At 30.1% G+C, this 19,218-nt stretch overlaps 2 protein-coding genes across 6 annotated transcripts in view; one reads left to right on the top strand and one right to left on the bottom strand.

The window, feature by feature from the left end:
• Atg16 (Autophagy-related 16) overlaps window positions 1-19,218 on the bottom strand; it is a 553,304-nt gene that overhangs the window by 238,803 nt on the left and 295,283 nt on the right. The window lies entirely within an intron of this gene.
• Window positions 1-19,218, top strand: part of LOC142221448 (uncharacterized) — a 424,700-nt gene that overhangs the window by 148,538 nt on the left and 256,944 nt on the right. For both annotated transcript variants that reach the window (XM_075291220.1, XM_075291268.1), the window contains one exon: window positions 12,190-12,284. The gene's annotated coding sequence lies outside the window, so the exon portion shown is untranslated. The remainder of the gene's footprint in view (window positions 1-12,189; window positions 12,285-19,218) is intronic.

Here is a 19,218-nt window from a genome sequence, read left to right as displayed (position 1 = left end):
GAACAGAGCTTCCGCATAGCCAAATATTGATGAATGATATGACCAACACGTTCCTTTGATATCTTTAAGGCCTCTGCTATCTCGATCAACTTAATTTTACGGTCATTCAAAATCATTTTGTGGATTTTTTTATGTTTTCGTCGGTAACCACCTCTTTCGAGCGTGCACTGCGTTCACCGTCTTCCGTGTTCATTTCACCACGCTTGAATTTTGCATACCAATCAATTATTGTTGATTTCCCTGGGGCAGAGTCCGGAAACTCATTATCAAGCCAAGTTTTTGCTTCCACCGTATTTTTTCCCTTCAGAAAACAGTATTTTATCAAAACACGAAATTCCTTTTTTTTAGTTTTTTTTTTTTCACAAGGTTTGAAGGTTGGTACTGTATAAAAATAATATGCATTAAATACCAGCGACGCCATCTATGTGTCAGACCGGGGACTTATCAGCCAACCTGTTAAAGTTAGGACACAAATTTTGTAATCAGGATCGGATGAAATTTGCTTCTCTTAGAGGCTCCGCAAGCCAAATCGGGGGATCGGTATATATGGGGGCTATTTATAATTATGGATCGATGTGGACTAATTTTTGCATGGTTGTTAGAGATCATATGCTGACACCATGTACCAAAATTTCAGCCGGATCGGATGAAATTTGCTTCTCGTAGAGGCTCCGCAAGCCAAATCGGGGGATCGGTTTATATGGGGGCTATATATAATTACGGACCGATGTGGCCGATGTTTTGTATGTTTGTTAGAGACCATACACTAAGACCATGTACAAAATTTCAGGCGGATCGGATGAAATTTGCTTCTCTTACAGGATGTCAAATTTGCCAAATTTGAGGGTCCGTTTATATGGGGGCTATACGTAAAAGTGGACCGATATGGGCCGTTGGCAATACCATCCGACCTACATCAATAAAAACTACTTGTGCCAAGTTTCAAGTCGATAGCTTGTTTCGTTCGGAAGTTAGCGTGATTTCAACAGACGGACGGACGGACATGGTCAGATCGACTCAGAATTGCACCACGACCCAGAATATATATACTTTATGGGGTCTTAGAGCAATATTTCGATGTGTCACAAACGGAATGACAAAGTTAATATATCCCCATCCTATGGTGGAGGGTATAAAAAGCTTCAAATATTGGCTAAGACTTATTTTGAGGATATAGCATCTTTGGTTTAACGTTTTTTTTTTTTTGGAATTAAGAAAACAGTTTTAATATACCGCGAAAATAAAATAAAAATTCGATAAATGTGGTCTGAATCCTAATTTTAATAGTATTGATCCTAGATTTAAGGACAGATAGGTCGCTTTGGCTCGGAATCAATACCAAAATCCCTAGGAGAAGGTCAAAATCTCGGGATCCAAGTAAACTTTCTTTTGAGTGCATATAGAATTTACACTGGTAGATAAAGCTTCCTACTAATAATGAATTTTGTCATTAATATTAAGACAATGAAAAAATTTTATAAATATACACAGAAAAATATTTCCGTAGTTAAGCTAACGCTAAATTTAACTTATTTTTATTGCAAAAAAATTATTTGCTTGTAGGTAAATTTTATTACTTTTATCGAAATTTTCCACAGCTTAATGAAATCTTACTTTTTTGAGTATGTCTCAAAAATTTTATGAACTAAACGTGAGTATAAAGTTCACTGACCGTTGAATATGAACTAAAACAAATGAAAATTTTCGTACGATTCCCAAAAATAGTAAGAATGAACTACTGTATGGTTAAAATGGTCATGATTTGGCGCCAATGATTTTCTTCTTTACTTTTAGTTAATTTTTTCTTCTATAAGAGGATGTAATTTTGTGAACTGCAGTTAAAAAGTACAACAGGGCATTAAAATTTCCTGATTTTAACAACACTTTGTGGAAATCTCAAAATGTGGGGTACAATTTAGTTCAATTTTCGTGCGTGGAATTTCATTCTTCAAATAAAACAGTTCACTATTTTTTGGTGTAATGATTTAGAAAATAACGCAACAACATGACCATCTTCATTCCCAACAAATTCGTTTTACCCATGAAATCCTTTCGATGGCTCAACTGAATGACATTTACTTTCTGTGTAGAGTACATCTGTGCTGAATAGAAGCAAAGTGCTACAATTTCTAAATCGTTTGTTTGACAGCTGACAGATTTATTCCAGTGATAGTTCATTTTATTGTTTACAAGCTTGCAAAACCGTTTTGACCTATTGCATTCAGAACTAAAGTTATCCATCATGGAATTCAAACACAATAGTGTGATTGCTTTATATTTGGTTGGAAAATCATAAGTGACTATCGTGTGAATTCAACTATTGTTTTTCGTACCATAGCTGGTTACCGTGATACTGGAAATGCGTCAAAAAGTGAAGGCCAATGTTGATCTAAATCCACGGCACAGTGGTGGAAAACTTGCCCGTAAGCAGATGATGTCGCACGGGGTTAGAACACATATTGAAAAATTTGCTTGGACCATTCAAGTCCCAAAATGTGCAAGAGTTAAACGATGCATAAAAAATGTTTGACTAGAAAGAGCCGATGGTGTCTCCCCGCTCATATTTATCAACCTAAAATGTACTAAAGTACACAGTATTTGAAGTCCCGGGCAAACATTTCAGCTGCAAACCATGACTACGACATGGACATTCCAACAGAAATCAGCCCCATCGCATTCTGCGCGCGTCAACCAAGAATTGCTTCATTTCTACAGCATACCACACTGAAAGAAGAGATTTCTTTTTTGAGGAATGAAATTTTAGACAAACAAAATTTTCTTTTAACATTAAAAAATTTGCTTTACAAACAAATAAAAAATATAAAAGACAATCGTTGAATCATTTGCCATAAATTCGGGTTTATCTGCTATTACAGAAAATAATTTACATCAAATGGGAATTTCGTTTGTCTAAAATTTCGTTCCGGAGGAAAGAATTTTTTTTTGGGTGACCATCAAATCAGTAACCAATAAATATATTGTATATTTATGCCTGGGGCATTTTGGTGGAGTAAAGTTGGCACTAAAAAATACCAAAGTGTCGATGACAAAAATACCCCATAGCCACTTTCGTGCAGCAAATAAAATTTTAGATAAATAAATATTAGCTTTGGAGCTAAACATTTCCTTTTTACAAAAAACAAAGAAGAAATATTACAGAGACTCGTTGCACCGTTTGTCCTAAATTCGGGTTAATTTTCTCTTAAAGAAAATACTTTAAATTAAAGGAGAAATTTTTTTCCAAAATTCCGGAGGAAAGTATTTTTTCTAGAAAGCCATTAGACTGATTAAATACCTGAATGGAATTCATTTACAATTAATCGCACTACTAATGTGATCATATTAAAACATTTTTCTTTTAACTCTGTGGTTCTTTAATTGATTTTTCCAAACAACACACCAGCAAAATACAAAATACAGCGTACAACATTTAAATGGATTTTCTTTTATTTCTGTCAAATTGTTTACTTTTATGATTATTGCTGTCAACAACCCACAATGTTCTCCTATGGTGTCCACCAACTCATGTATGTTTTACATTATTTTGGTTCAATCTAAAAATAAATCTGCAACAATAGGGTCATTATCATCTCTCGTTTGTTGTCTATTAAGACCATTTACAATTTTGCATAGTGCACAGCTTCCAAATCTATCTCTCCATTCTTCTCTGTCGGTTTGTTCCAGCGTGAACATGAACTAAATTCCACACTAACAAGTCTATGTTGCATAGAGTTCCATTGCTTTTGGGGCAAAGACACTGTTGATATGTTGTTTGGAAAGGTGCTGCCGCTGCTGACCCAACAAGTGTGTGTGGGCTGACAAATGATTTTTCTTAATTTACCTGTGATATTTCCCGGAGCCCCTTCTCAGACAACACACCAGCAACTAATAGCCACTCTAAATAGAAATTTATATTATCGCTGGCATTCAAATTTATTTCTCGGTCAAGTTACAATGACAGGCGTTTGTCTTATGGATGCCCCTAACAAGTAAGAAATTCTTAGTTCTATTTTCATTCTTGAAGTGAAGAAGCATGCGGGGGCTAGATATGAATGTTCATTTAAAGTGCATTGTTGTCACATCAACGTTGTGATAATTGAATTGCAAACAAAAACTTTGCAGCACTACGGGAGATGGAAGAGTAAGAAATGTAAAAAAAAATATATATAAAACATTTTCAATAAAAAACTTCTTTATAAAAAATGTCGCCACAGTTTACAAAATAAAACTTGACTTCAAATTGGAAACATTGTCGCTAAAAGGGTTTGGTCAAATTTATGTTTTTATATCTGATTAAAAATTTTGTTTGTTAGTTATTGTTGGTTTCTTCTTCAATCATCATCGTCGTTTTGATTTCAGCTTAAAACCATCCGTTGCTTAAACTACAAGGATTGCTTAACCCTTAAATGCGCACTGTATCTTTTAAGATACAAATAGAAAAAAAATTCTTACGCCTTAACATTTTGACTGAATGGTATGAAATCAAGTTTATTGCATTACTTAAAACATCATAACGCTATTTTTAAAAATATGTTTGTTAGGAAAATTTGTAGTACTTCTCAGTAATCTGAAGTCAAAATTGAAAATCAAATTTTGACAAAACATTAAAAAACAGCTAAATTGAAGCTACATAGTATTTGCCAAATTTGAAAGTAATGTTGGTAAAAAAAAACTGTGTAGTGTAAAATTACCTCTACCAGGGCTGCGGAGTCTAGTCAATTTCGCTTGACTCCGGCTCCGACTCTAACAATTCTTATTAGCCTCGACTCCGACTCCGGAGTCGACTCCAGGTGGTGTACCTAAATCTCATTTTAACAGTATTCCAATTGTAATTTTAAGGTGTAGTGTTCCACAAATAGACCGATATAAGTATTCTATTTTGCCATATGTGTTTATATGTCCTAAAGAACCCTAATTTGAAATGTTGATACGACTCGACGACAAATCTCAGCATTTTAGGGATGTAAAAAACTCTACATTTTATCGTCAGGCCAATAAATTAAAATACGACAGAGACCACATCAAAATATGTGTAGATAACAAGAATCTCCAGAATATGTATTTATAAAAACAAAAAATAATTAGGCTTCCAGATGTTTAAGAAGTAAGATCCTGGTATTAATCTATATAGACATTTTATAAAAAATTAAAACAGATGACAGGAATAGCTGGACAATTACGTATATTATGTTTTTTTATAGAAATAAAATGGTGAAATATCGATTTATAAGTGGTCTATCAGTTATGGACATTAGAGGCCATTAATTTAATGTAAAGAATTTCGAGTGGCTTTGATGGAGCACACATTCTCCCAAAAGACCGGCTCAGTTTAATTTAAAATTATAGCTTCTAATAGGAATGCCAGACGTGCTCTTTTCAAGAGCACATATGCTCTTTTTTACAAAATGTGCTCTTAAAACAAAATAGGCCGAAAGAGCACGCAAAAGTGCTCTATTTTTAGTTAAGTACTCTTTTTATCACAACAAATCTTACTACAATGCGATTCAATAAATGCTAAAAGTAAACTGAACATACGTAAATGTCACACTACGAGATTTTCCTACGCCGTTATTTTCTAATTAAATAGTGTTTTACTTTATATATCAGAGTCGAAGAAGAGCACGCCGATGTTGCTTCTTCACTTTGTACTCTGTTCTAAATGTAAACAAACTTCTTTCAATTTTCATTTTTCAGAAAAACGCAAAACAAATGGCCTACACAGTATTGTAAGAAAATTACACTGAAAAAACAGTGAACCCACCAGGAAGAAATCATTTTGTTAATTTTAGAAAATTTTTAATATTTTTAGAAATTTTTAACTAAACAGTATGACAAACATCACGCCAATATCACAAAAATAAGTAAATGTTTTTCGACAAATTCAAGAACATTTATTAAACGTAATTAATTTATTTCACTTGTTGAAGAAAATTTTGTAGTTTGAAAGAAAAAATTGGAGTTCAAAATTGGAAGAACGTCTTTAGTGACATACGAAGTTCATGATCGACGCATTGTTAGTAAAATTTACAAATTTAAAGAAATAATGAACTATTTTGTGAAAAGTACGAATTTAGTAAAACTTTTTACTTCAATTGTGTATACTTTTGTCCCGTTTTTTAGTTCATTTAACTAACGTACACAAAAAAATATTAGAGTAAAGGAATCTTTCTCCATATATAATAATTCCATAAACTAAAACAAAGTTAATTTAATGTTATGTATTTTATGTTATGAACCTTTTTTATGTCTAAATGAATTACTTTGGAATTAAATGTTTTTATTTTATTTGAAAAAGTGTGTTTTTTTTTTTCGTATGTGCTCTTTGTAAACACTGAATGTGCTCTTTTTGCCCCTTCAAAATCTAGCATCCCTAGCTTCTAAGGACATCGGCTGTATATGGAGATTTCTCAAGTAATTATCTCCATATACAAAATCTGGTCCGAGGGAAGATGGGTTTATATGTGGGTGCTATATCACAAAATTGTCCGGTATGACCCCATCTTCGAACTCAATATGCCTGCCAAAAAAATGTAGAACGTTAGGTTCTACTGCTAACAGGTTGACTGATAAGCCCCCGGTCTAACAAATAAAAACACATTTTTTTGTCAAAATTCGTTTTTATTATTCAACATAGTTCCCTTCAAGAACGATACAACGATTATAACGACCTTCCAATTTTGTGATACCATTTTGGTAGTACTCCTTCGGTTTTGCCTCAAAATAGGCCTCAGTTTCAGCGATGACCTTTTCATTGCAGCCAAATTTTTTCCCTGCGAGCATCCTTTTGAGGTCTGAGAACAGGAAAAAGTCGCTGGGGCCCAGATTTGGAGAATACGGTGGATGGGGAAGCAATTCGAAGCCCAATTCATGAATTTTTGCCATCATTCTCAATGACTTGTGGCACGGCGCGTTGTCTTGGTGGAACAACACTTTTTTCTTCTTCATATGGGGCCGTTTTGCCGCGATTTCGACCTTCAAACGCTCCAATAACGCCATATAATAGTCACTGTTGATGGTTTTTCCCTTGTAAAGATAATCGATAAAAATTATTCCATGCGCATCCCAAAAAACAGAGGCCATTACTTTGCCAGCGGACTTTTGAGTCTTTCCACGCTTCGGAGACGGTTCACCGGTCGCTGTCCACTCAGCCGACTGTCGATTGGACTCAGGAGTGTAGTGATGGAGCTATGTTCCATCCATTGTCACATATAGACGGGAAAAACTCGGGTGCATTACGAGTTAACAGCTGCAAACACCGCTAAGATTCATCAACACGTTGTTGTTTTTGGTCAAATGTGAGCTCGCGCGGCACCCACTTTGCACAGAGCTTTCGCATATCCAAATATTGATGAATGATATGACCAACACGTTCCTTTGATATCTTTAAGGCCTCTGCTATCTCGATCAACTTCATTTTACGGTCATTCAAAATCATTTTGTGGATTTTTTTGATGTTTTCGTCGGTAACCACCTCTTTCGGGCGTCCACTGCGTTCACCGTCCTCCGTGCTCATTTCACCACGCTTGAATTTTGCATACCATCAATTATTGTTTATTTCCCTGAGTCAGAGTCCGGAAACTCATTATCAAGCCAAGTTTTTGCTTCCACCGTATTTATTCCCTTCAGAAAACAGTATTTTATCAAAACACGAAATTCCTTTTTTCCATTTTGTTTCACAATAACAAAAGTTGCTTCACAAAAGACGCTCTATCTCACAAACTAATTGACTTACAGACGTCAAATTTTGACACGAATCAGTTGAAGGTTGCTACTATATAAAACTAATATGCATTTAATACTAGCGACGCCATCTATCTGTCAGACCGGGGACTTATCAGCCAACCTGTTAATTTACTTTGATTTTAGTGAATTACCCGAATTTATTCTGATAATTCGTTGATAGTTTCGCTGCAAGTAGAGGATGCTGATGAGGAATGTGGTAATTCCAAAACGGCCGTCCATTGAACTATCTTAAATTCTAAAAGGGCTTTGCCCAAAATGTCGGAAATAACATCATTCATTTTAGATTTGATGAGAATGAATGATGATGAGAATTATGGCTGACATAGTCATCATAAGTATCACGCTAGTGAGCTAGTGATGGTCAGGGATGGAAAATCCAACTTTTAAGAAACATACTACACTGAAAAAAAAAAAACAATGAACCCACCAAGAAGAAAATTTTTGGCTAATTTTGGAAAATTTAACTTATTTTTCGAAAATTGGAATAAAATAAAGTTAAATTGGCTTTTGTTGAATAAATGGTGTACCTTCGACAAATTCATTTCTAATGAGGCTGCCATTGTGCAAAAATTACTAACGAAGTCATGTTTTTATTGGTTTAACACTTAAAAAAAAATATATATATATTTCATAATTTTTCACTCAAAATTAAGTTAAACGAGGAATTACTATATTTAACGTTCCTGATTTTACATTTTCTAGTGAAAAATCATCTTTTTTGATCTTTTGGTTTCAAGGATATTCATTCAAAAATTCAATTTGAAGAGTATTGTCAAGAGCTCCTTTAGACTGCATTTTAATGTTACCATTGTTCACAAGTTTTAACATAAAAAAGAAAATTTTGGTTTTCAACTCCTCAATTTTAAATTATTTTTTTTTTAGTTTTAAATACTCTTACGAAGATTACCGTGGTATTGTAATAGTTCGCATTATTTTACTACGCGATAGATGACTTCTTTTCTAGAAAGTGTTCGTGTGAAAGTGTAATATATAATCACATTCATGAAATTCAAGAAACTCGTATTTTTAACTCTGGAATTAACAAAATCGAGACTTTCTTCCCACACGAACTTGTTTTGCCAAATTTGTAAAAGACCTTTAGTAAATAAGTTTGTTAAAGACTTTCTCAAAATATTAAAATATTGTGTCAAAATTATTATACTTTGAGAACTAATATCGGTGCAAAACTGCATACACAAAAGGAACTAAATCATTCGCGGGGGTACTACAGTACTGACCAGAGTGAAAAAGTACTACATGGTCCATCCCTGGAAATGATACAAGAAACTAAATATTTATTCACATTTCATTGCTGAATATTGCACCACCGTGGTGCAATGGTTAGCACGCCCGCCTTGCATACAAAAAACCGTGGGTTCGATTCCTGCTTCGACCGAACACCAAAAAGTTTTTAAACGGTGGATTATCCCACCTCAGTAATGCTGGTGACATTTCTGAGGGTTTTAAAAGCTTCTCCAAGTGGGTTCACTGCAATGTGGAACGCCGTTCGGACTCGGCTCTAAAAACAAGGTCCCTTGTCATTGAGCATAACATGGAATCTGGCAGCACTCAGTGATAAGAGAGAAGTTCACCAATGTGGTATCACAATGGACTGAATAGTCTAAGTGAGCCTGATACATCGGGCTGCCACCTAACCTAACATTGCTGAATAGCTTTAACGATAGCCACTTGAGCTTTTCTAGTCAAATATAAAGCAAGCATTACGCTTGAATTCCATCATGTATAACTTCATTTCTGAATGCTATAGATCAAACTCCTTTTGTCAGCTTATAAACTATACCATGAACTGTCACTGGTCAGAGATGATTGCAATACATATCATTAGAAGTGATTGCAATACACATCAGCCATTCATGTAGTGGCAGCCCTTTATTTCAGGTTCAGTTAGAATATTCAGTCCCTACAACAGCTGGCGAACTTCTCTATTATCAATGAGTGCTACTCGATTCTATGTTTATTTTAATGCCAAGAGACCTTCTTCTTAAGGGCGAACGGTGGTATGGATGACAGTTGTAAAATTTATACACACATCTTAGCGTTTAGAAATCTGGGTTTACAACTTTTAACCCTAGGATAGACTACGTGGTCTGGCCAGACCAAATTTGACTTTGAGCGCTTAGTGATAGAAAGCTTATCGCCTATCGTAGGGTTAAAAGGTGACAGGAAATATGTCCCAGTAAAAAATAGTTCAGCAGTAAGAGTTTAGTTGGGCTATTTGGTATACAATAAAGTAGGCCGCGCATCCACACTGCATGAATCGGTGGCAATAACGTAAACGAGTAATCAAATTAGTTTATGATCATTCGTTTACCTTATTGCAACGAATTCATGCAGTATAGATGCATCAAAGGTAGTGCTGTTTTCCTTCACGCCAACAATGCTATACTCAAAATTATATATCACTTCTCAGCAATACTCCTATTAAAATGAGCAATTATATCAGCGCTATGTAGAAGCTGCTCCCAATCGGGACATCGCCCACAAAAAACAGCGCTGATTCGGTTGTTTGGTACTGCCTCTCTCCCTTACAATCCTGCTGAAATAGTGCTCCATTTTTTGCTCGGGTCATTCACAGTAGCATATTTATTGCAAAAATGTTGCACAAAAAGTGTCACTTGTTATCACAAAAAATTGATACAAAATAAATCTATTTTTACGAGAATTTGTAAGAAACTTAAAAAAAAATTCTTCAAATTAGAATAAAATTGACCTAACAATGGAGCACACTTTCAGGCAGTACCAATATCGGCTTGAAAAAAATACCAAATTTTCCGTTACCTAGGGAACAAATTTATTCGTTTTTTAAATTGTTTTCTTCTCATTTTTATCAAAGCTCTTTACAAAGGTGTTATCGACAACTTTTATTCGTTTTTTTTTATTGTTTTCTTCTCATTTTCATCAAAGCTCTTTAAAAAGGTGTTAACGACAACTTTCAAATTGATACTCGACTTCCAGTACACAGAAAAAAATATCACCAAAATATTTCCAATTAAAAAGTTAATTGAAGTTGAAAATTTTTTCAATTAATAAATTAATTGATACAATTAACTTTTTAATTATGATAGAAGCATTAAGTTAATTAAGTCAATGATTGAAAATTTTTAAATTTTTAATTAAAAAATTAATTGATACAATTAACTTTTTAATCAAATTCGGAAGACTAATTCAGTTAAAAAAAGTGCTGATTTTTTTTTTAATTTTTAATTAAAAATGTATTTCAAACAACCATTTGTTAATCCAAATAAAAACTCTAAGCCAATTCAGAAAGTAATTAAAAATAGTTACCTTTTTTAATTAATAAATTAATTGATTTTTGCAATCAACATCAATTAAATTTTTAATTGAATCAATTAAAAAATTAATTGAAATTAATTTGAAAATCAATTAATTTTTTAATCAAGAATTTTTTCTATGCCCAATTAAAACTATGATTGATACTATCATTTTCGTGATTGAAGACATTTCAATTAAAAAATTAATAGGATCAATTAATTTGGTGATTGAATCAGAAAAAAATTTTTTTGTGTGTAGAAATTATTCTATGTTTTAAGTAAACATGTCTTCTAAACAAGTTGTTAAAAACATGTCCTACTTTTGAACGTTTTTTTACTTTGTAATGGAAATACAACAAATTTGAAGACAATTTCATTAATTTTGGAGAATTATACAGAATTCTTAAAGTTACGTTGATTTTAGTCAAACAAAATTTTACTTCATGTTAGGATACCAATTTTCACTTAACTATGAAGACAAAATGACTTCATTGAAAAGTTTATTGACTATTGAATAAAGTCAATAAACTTTATATCATAGAAATGCGTTTTTACACTAAACAAAAGTGGCATATTTTAGGACCACGAAATCTTTGGTCTCACGACACTATTTTTTCAGTGTGGATTGCATACCAACTTTTGATCTCTAATATATAAAAAAACTATCCAAGACAAATTCCAGATTAGGCTAAAATATTAATAAGTTTTAAAAAACTGCACTCAAATCGATGATTTGATGGTTGTAAAGGAAAAGAGAGATGTTTGTATGAATTTACTTCGGCATAAGCCGGCTTTCATAAACCTTTTTTCGGAAGGTTCAAGTGTGGTTCACTTTGGGTTTAGCGAACTGCCTGAATTTATTCTGATAATTGGTTAATAGTTTTGCTGCAAGTAGAGAATGTTGATGAAGAATGTGCTAATTCCGAAAAGTGCGTCCATCCAACCATCTTGCCTATAGCGCTTTGGCCAAATAAATTTGACAAACCTTCTTTTCCTCTGTTGATTAAGCTACTCTTGTAGTTTAGTCAACCAAATGGTTTTAAAGCTAAGATCAGAACAACAAATATAGTTTTAAAAAATTCAGACTTGTCAACCAATTTCTGTTTATCTCTAAAATTTTACTAACTAATTCACTTTTCTATATTATTTACAGCTCCATTAAAATAAGGCCATTAACGATTTCACAAAATCGAAACAAACACTTTCTCCTTCACAAAAAAATCAATTTATGAAGAACTAGAAAAAAAGGTATGTTTAAAAAATTTGCAAATCTAATCAGATAGAAAAAAAATGATCTTAAACGACACCCATAGCATAACTTATCAAACTTATGCGAAAGTTCTCTTTTACACATGCATAACATATGGCATACAGGAATATAAAATCAAATAACAAAATAGCTTCTAGTCATTTCCAAATGCTACAAATATTTTAATGCTGATGGAAATTTTATTTGAAATTTTTGCTGAAAAAAAACTCTTGTCATTTATACAATTCCTAAATATAAAGTTTGAATTTAATTGAAGCCAAAGTGAAAAAACAAACAGTCGGATGTATAGCGGTCTCTTAACCACTAGGTATTAGTCATTCTTTCTAAGAAGGCACCTCCAAAAATAGGGTCAGTATGTCTGCAATATGTTAGATCGATGGTGCTAATAAATAAAATTCTATAACCAATGAAACTATTAACATAATTTTGGAATTTAAAATATCATAGAAAAAACACAAAACAAAAACAGAAATAGAAATAGACAAGTGGTCCCTATGACACATACAGTGAATCTCAAACCACTATAAATTATTTTAAAAAAATTGCCCTTCGGGAATTTCTTTAGAAAGCTTATCTTTTATTGATGTTAGATTTGAATATCTTCTCTACAAAAAAAAAAACCAAGTGTTTTCCTTAGCCAAATAAAAAATAGAGATATCGTAAATCCAGCTACTGTTAATTTGTTTACCCAACAACGCCTCTTCTTTTTAGACTGTCAACGGCAAATAAAAAATACTACAGAATTTTCTACAGGTTTGTTGGTTGTCTATTGAAAAAAAAATTGTCTAATTAATCAAAAATAATAAATTCCGTTATGGAAGCTATGCCTTATTCCAATATGACAATAATTGGTTTCTGAGTTACCATGAATGGAGATAGATTGAATTATTTTAAAATCACTAGGCTTTCAATGAAAAAAAGGCATTGATAAAACTTATATCTTTACTAATGATAAGATACGGCATTTTGTCATTTGAAAGAAATAATAGTTATATATTGCATATCATATTAAATTAGATATCACACCCATATATAGTGCTAACGGTTGCCACTCGACCCAACAGTAATCTACCAAAATTTGGGGAAGATTTTACGAAAAAAACTATCACAAACAAAAAATCTTATTTTGCAAAATTTTATTTGTATATAAAAATTTCTCAAAACTTTATGTCTATAGAAAATTTTCCAACATTTGATGTCTACAGAAAATTTTGGCCAAATTTTATTTCTATAGAAAATTTTGTCAAAATTTTATTTATATAAAGATTTTTCTTAAAATTTTATCTATACAGGATTTTTGTTTTAAATTTTATTTCTATAGAAAATTTTGTTAAAAATTTTCTACAAAAATAAAATTTTTACAAACTTTTCTAGAGAACTAAAATGTTGACAAAATTTTCTATAAAGAAAAATTTCTAAAGAAAATTTTGTCAACATTTTATTTCTATAGAAAATTTTGTCAAAATATTATTTCTATAGAAAATTTTGTCAAAATTTAATTCCTAAAGAAAATTTTGTCAAAATTTTATTTCTATAGAAAATTCTGTCAAAATTTTATTTCAATAGAAAATTTTGTCAAAATTGTATTTCTATAGAAAATATTGTCAAAATTTTATTTTTATAAAAAATTTTGCCAAAATGTTATTTCTATAGAACTATCTGTCAAAATTTTATTTCTATAGAAAATTTTGTTAAAATTTAATTCTATAGAAAATATTGTCAAAATTTTATTTTGTCACAATGTTATTTCTTAGAAAATTTTGTCAACATTTTTGTTCTATTGTAAACATTTTAATTTTATAGAAAATTTTGTAAAAATTTTATTTCTATAGAAAATTTTGTCAACATTTTATTTCTATAGAAAATTTTGTCAAAATTTTATTTCTATAGAAAATTTTGTCAAAATTTTATTTCTATAGAAAATTTTGTCAAAATGTTATTTCTATAGAAATATCTGTCAAAATTTTATTTCTATAGAAAATTTTGTAAAAATTTTATTTCTATAGAAAATTTTGTAAAAATTTTATTTCTATAGAAAATTTTTCCAAATTTTATTTCTATAGAAATATTTTTTTCAAATTTTATTTCTATAAAAAATTTTGTCAACATTATTTTTCTATAGAAAATTTTGTCAACATTTTATTTCTGTGGAAAATTTTGTAAAAATTTTATTTCTATAGAAAATTTTGTAAAAATTTTATTTTTATAGAAAGGTTTTTCAAAATTTTATTTTTATAGAAAATTTTATCAAAATTTTCTATAGAAATTCCTCTGTTGGTTAAGCTACACTTGTAGTTTAGTCAATGCATGGCTTTAAGCTGAGATCAAAAAAACAACAATAACGATTGAAGAGAAGCCAACAATAACAAACAAAACGAATGAAGATAGAGGAAGCACGCTCAAAAACAAACCCAGCCAAATACATTCAAATCGATGATTTGAGTTTGGCAAAGGAAAAGAGATATGCTGGCAAATTTGTTTAGGCAGTAGCCGACTATCAAACCCTTTTTCGGGAGGTCCAAGTGTAGTTCACTTTGGGTTGAGTGAATTACCCGAATTTATTCTGATAATTGGTTGATAGTTTTGCTGCAAGTAGAGGATGCTGATGAGGAATGTGATAATTCCGAAACAGCTGTACATCCATCCATCTTGCAGTCTATAGGGCTTTGCCCAAATAAATTTGTCAAGCATACTTTTCCTCTGTTGGTTAAGCTACACTTGTAGTTTAGTCAATGCATGGCTTTAAGCTGAGATAAAAAAAAAACAACAATAAAATTTTATTTCCATAGAAATTTTATTTCTATAGAAAATTTTGTCAAAATTATTTCTATAGAAACTTTTGTCAAAATGTTATTTCTATAGAAACTTTTGTCAAAATGTTATTTCTATTGAAAATATATTCAAAATTTTATTTCTATAAAAAATAGTGTCAAAATTTCATTTCTATAGAAAATTTTGTCAAAATTTTATTTCTATAAAAAATTTTGTCAACATTTTATTTCTAAAGAAAATTTTGTCAAAATTTTATTTTTATAGAAAATTTTGTCAAAATTTTATTTCTATAAAAAATTTTGCCAAATTTTATTTCTATAGAAAATTTTTTCAAAATTTTATTTCTATAGATATATCTGTCAAAATTTTATTTCTATAGAAAATTTTGTCAAAATTTTATTTCTATGAAAAATTTTGTCAAAATTCTATTTCTATAGAAAATTTTGCCAAAATTTTATTTCTATAGAAAATTTTGTAAAAATTTTATTTCTATAGAAAATTTTGTAAAAATTTTATTTCTATAGAAAATTTTGTAAAAATTTTATTTCTATGGAAAATTTTTCCAAAGTTTATTTCTATAGAAATATTTTTTTCAAATTTTATTTCTATAGAAAATTTTGTAAAAATTTTATTTTTATATAAAATTTTGTCAAAATATTATTTCTATAGAAAATTTTATCAAAATTTTATTTCTATTTTGTCAACATTTTATTTCTATAGAAAGTTTTGTCAAAATTTTATTTTTATAGAAAATTTTGTCAAAATTTTATTTTTATAGAAAATTTTGTCAAAATTATATTTCTAAAGAAAATTGGAAATATAAAATACATGGAACCGTTGACGATAACCAGAACATGAGAGTATATAAGGTTAAAGTGGCAGCCCGATTAAGATTCAGGCTCACTTAGACTATTCAGTCCATTGTGATGTGAGAGTATATACATTGTATGTGTTTATTCCCATGATATGTGGATCTTTTTCAAATTCAAATTTTAATTTCTATTAAAACTCAGTGAAATTCAAATTCTAGTATGAAAGTCTGCTAAACAATAATTGAGATCTTCATATATACTTTTACTCAACATCGTAATTATTTACCAGGAAAAATATTCTACTTTCAACATTAATTTCTTTTATTCCACCAAACAATTAAAAACCAGATCACCTGAGCTAGATCAGAGAGCATTTTCCTTCAAAATATATGTCTTTTGAGACGAAAGCATCCGTTGATAGATTATGATTACTAGCCACATGGCATCAGAAAAATCATCGAAATAAACTAAATTAGCTTAACATTGTTGCACGGAAATGACAAACAATAATAATAGTGCACGTAATGATATTAAACTAAATTCAAATAAACAACCATAAAAGATTAGAAAAGAAAACCAACCTGTCCCGAAATGCAAGAAGAAAAAAAAAAACAACAGAAAAATTATTAGTAAAATCAAGCTGAACAAGTAGGCAAAAATACAAAACAAAAACTTGTCATAAAACCGGGATTCAGTGTCACAACAAGTTACAATTTTGTCGCATTGTTGTCATAGTTCCACGGCTGCATAAACCTGCCACCACATCTCAGTTAATACATTGCTTGACATAGAGCGGTGGCGCATGCGAACAAATGCAAACTAATGCAACATAGAGAGGCTCCTTCACAAGTGCCTCCGAATGGAACCGCCAAATGGTGATCACCACCACCATCATCATAATACAACAGGAAAAATGTTATGGCAAAACCACTTCACCACCGGTGACAATGTGGAACACAACCCAAATCTCACACCTTATAACCAAAAACGTTGATTACAACCACATTCGCATTCAGCATCCAAGTACAGCAGCATTAGGCAATGCAACAAAAACACCAAAGAAAAACTAAGGCTAGGTTATAGGGAAGAAAATGGAACAGCAGCATCAAACCACCAAAGAATGATGCGGTTTTTGCTATATGACCATTTTTTATCCATAAATCTTTGGCCAAGGAAACAGAAGATGAAGAACTAGGAATAATACGCTCCGATGCAGGTCTCCCGTCCAGCAACACATGGCACTTAGAGGAAAAATGTCCAACATGTTGCATTACCAAAGACCAGCCAGTCAGTCAGCTTAGTCACTACCAAGTTGGTTTGTAGGCTGTCAGGGGGACAGACAGTTAGCCAAGAATGAAAGAACTGTTACAAAATCAAGTTTAAGACACCAATTTTGCAAAAAAGAAGAAAACAAAACCGGAGAAAAGCAAGACATTAAGGCATGACAGGAGGAAAACTAAGGAAAACTCTCTAAAGAAATAGAAAAATATTTCAAACGACCGCAATGTGCAACACATGCACGCAGTAACAGCATACCTTCAGAACACAGTGATATAGAGAGGATCATAAACGGCAAGCACAACATTTAAAGCTATATTTATTTAATGGAGGTTTTACTTTTATGGGAAATTTTGTAAAAAATTTTTACATTAAGCAAATTGTGTTACTATTTTATGTCCATTGAAAATTTTGTCAACATTTTCTAAAGAAAATTTTGTCAAAATTTCATTTCTACAGAAAACTTTGTCTAAATTGTATTTCTATCGAAAATTTTGTCAAAATTTTATTTCTATAGAAAATCTTGGTAAAATCTTATTTCTATAGAAAATTTTGTCCAAATTTTATTTCTAGAGAAAATGTTGTCAAAACTTTATTTCTATAGAAAATTTTGCCAAAAGTTTATTTCTATAGAAAATTCTGCAAAAATTTTATTTCTATAGAAAATTTTGTCAAATTTTTATTTCTATAGAAAATTTTGTCAAAATTTGATTTCTATAGGATATTTTGTTAAAATTTTATTTCTATAGAAAATTTTGTCAAAATTTTATTTCTATAGAAAATTTTATCAAAATTTTATTTCTATAGAAAATTTTATCAACATTTTATTTCTAGAGAAAATGTTGTCAACATACTTCCATAGATAATTTTGTCAAAATTTTATTTCTATAGAAAATTTTATCAATACTTTATTTCTAGAGAAATTTTGTCAAAATTGTATTTCTATACAAAATTTTGTCAACATATTATTTCTATAGAAAATTTTGTCAACATTTTATTTTTATAGAAAATTTTGACAACATTTTATTTCAATAGAAAATTTTGTCAACATTTTATTTCTATAGAAAATTTTGTCAACATTTGATGGCTATGGATTTCTATAGAAAATTTTGCCAAAATTTTATTTCTATAAAAAAATTTGTCAAAATTTCATTTCTATAGAAAATTTTGTCAAAACTTTATTTCTATAGAAAATCTTATCAAAATTTTATTTTTATGGAAAATTTTGTCAAAATTTTTATTCTATAGAAAATTTTGTCAAAATTTTATTTCTAGAGAAATATTCGTCAACATTTTATACAAAATGTTGCCAAAACTTTATTTCTATAGAAAATTTTGCCAAAATTTTATTTCTATAGAAAATTTTGTCTAAATTTTATTTCTATAGAAAATTTTATCAAAATATGATTTTTATAGAAAATTTTGTCAAAATTTTATTTCTATAGAAAATTTTGTCAAAATTTGTATTCTATAGAAAATTTCGTCAAAATTTTATTTCTAGAGAAAATGTTTTAAAAATTTTATTTTTTAAATTTTGTCAAAATTTTATTTCCATTTTATTTCTATAGAAAATTTTGTCAAAATTTGATTTCTATAGAATATTTTGTTAACATTTTATTTCTGTAGAAAATTTTGCCAAAATTTTATTTCTAGAGAAAATGTTGTCAAAACTTTATTTCTAAAGAAAATTTTGCCAAAAGTTTATTTCTATAGAAAATTCTGTAAAAATTTTATATCTATAGAAAATTTTGTCAACATTTGATTTCTATAGAAAATTTTGTCAACATTTTATTTTTATAGAAAATTTTGTCAAAATTTTATTTCTATAGAAAATTTTGCCAAAATTTTATTTCTATAGAAAATGTTGTCGAAATTTTATTTCTATGGAAAATTTTATCAACATTTTATTTCTATGGAAAATTGTATCAAAATTTTATTTCTATAGAAAATTTTATCAAAATTTTATTTCTATAGAAAATTTTGTCAAAATTTTATTTTTATAGAAAATTTTGTCAAAATTTTATTTCTATAGAAAATTTTGTCAACATTT

Source organism: Haematobia irritans, chromosome 1 (genome assembly GCF_050003625.1).
Source record: "Haematobia irritans isolate KBUSLIRL chromosome 1, ASM5000362v1, whole genome shotgun sequence".
NCBI classification, from domain to species: domain Eukaryota; kingdom Metazoa; phylum Arthropoda; class Insecta; order Diptera; family Muscidae; genus Haematobia; species Haematobia irritans.
This window is presented reverse-complemented; position numbering and strand designations above follow the sequence as displayed.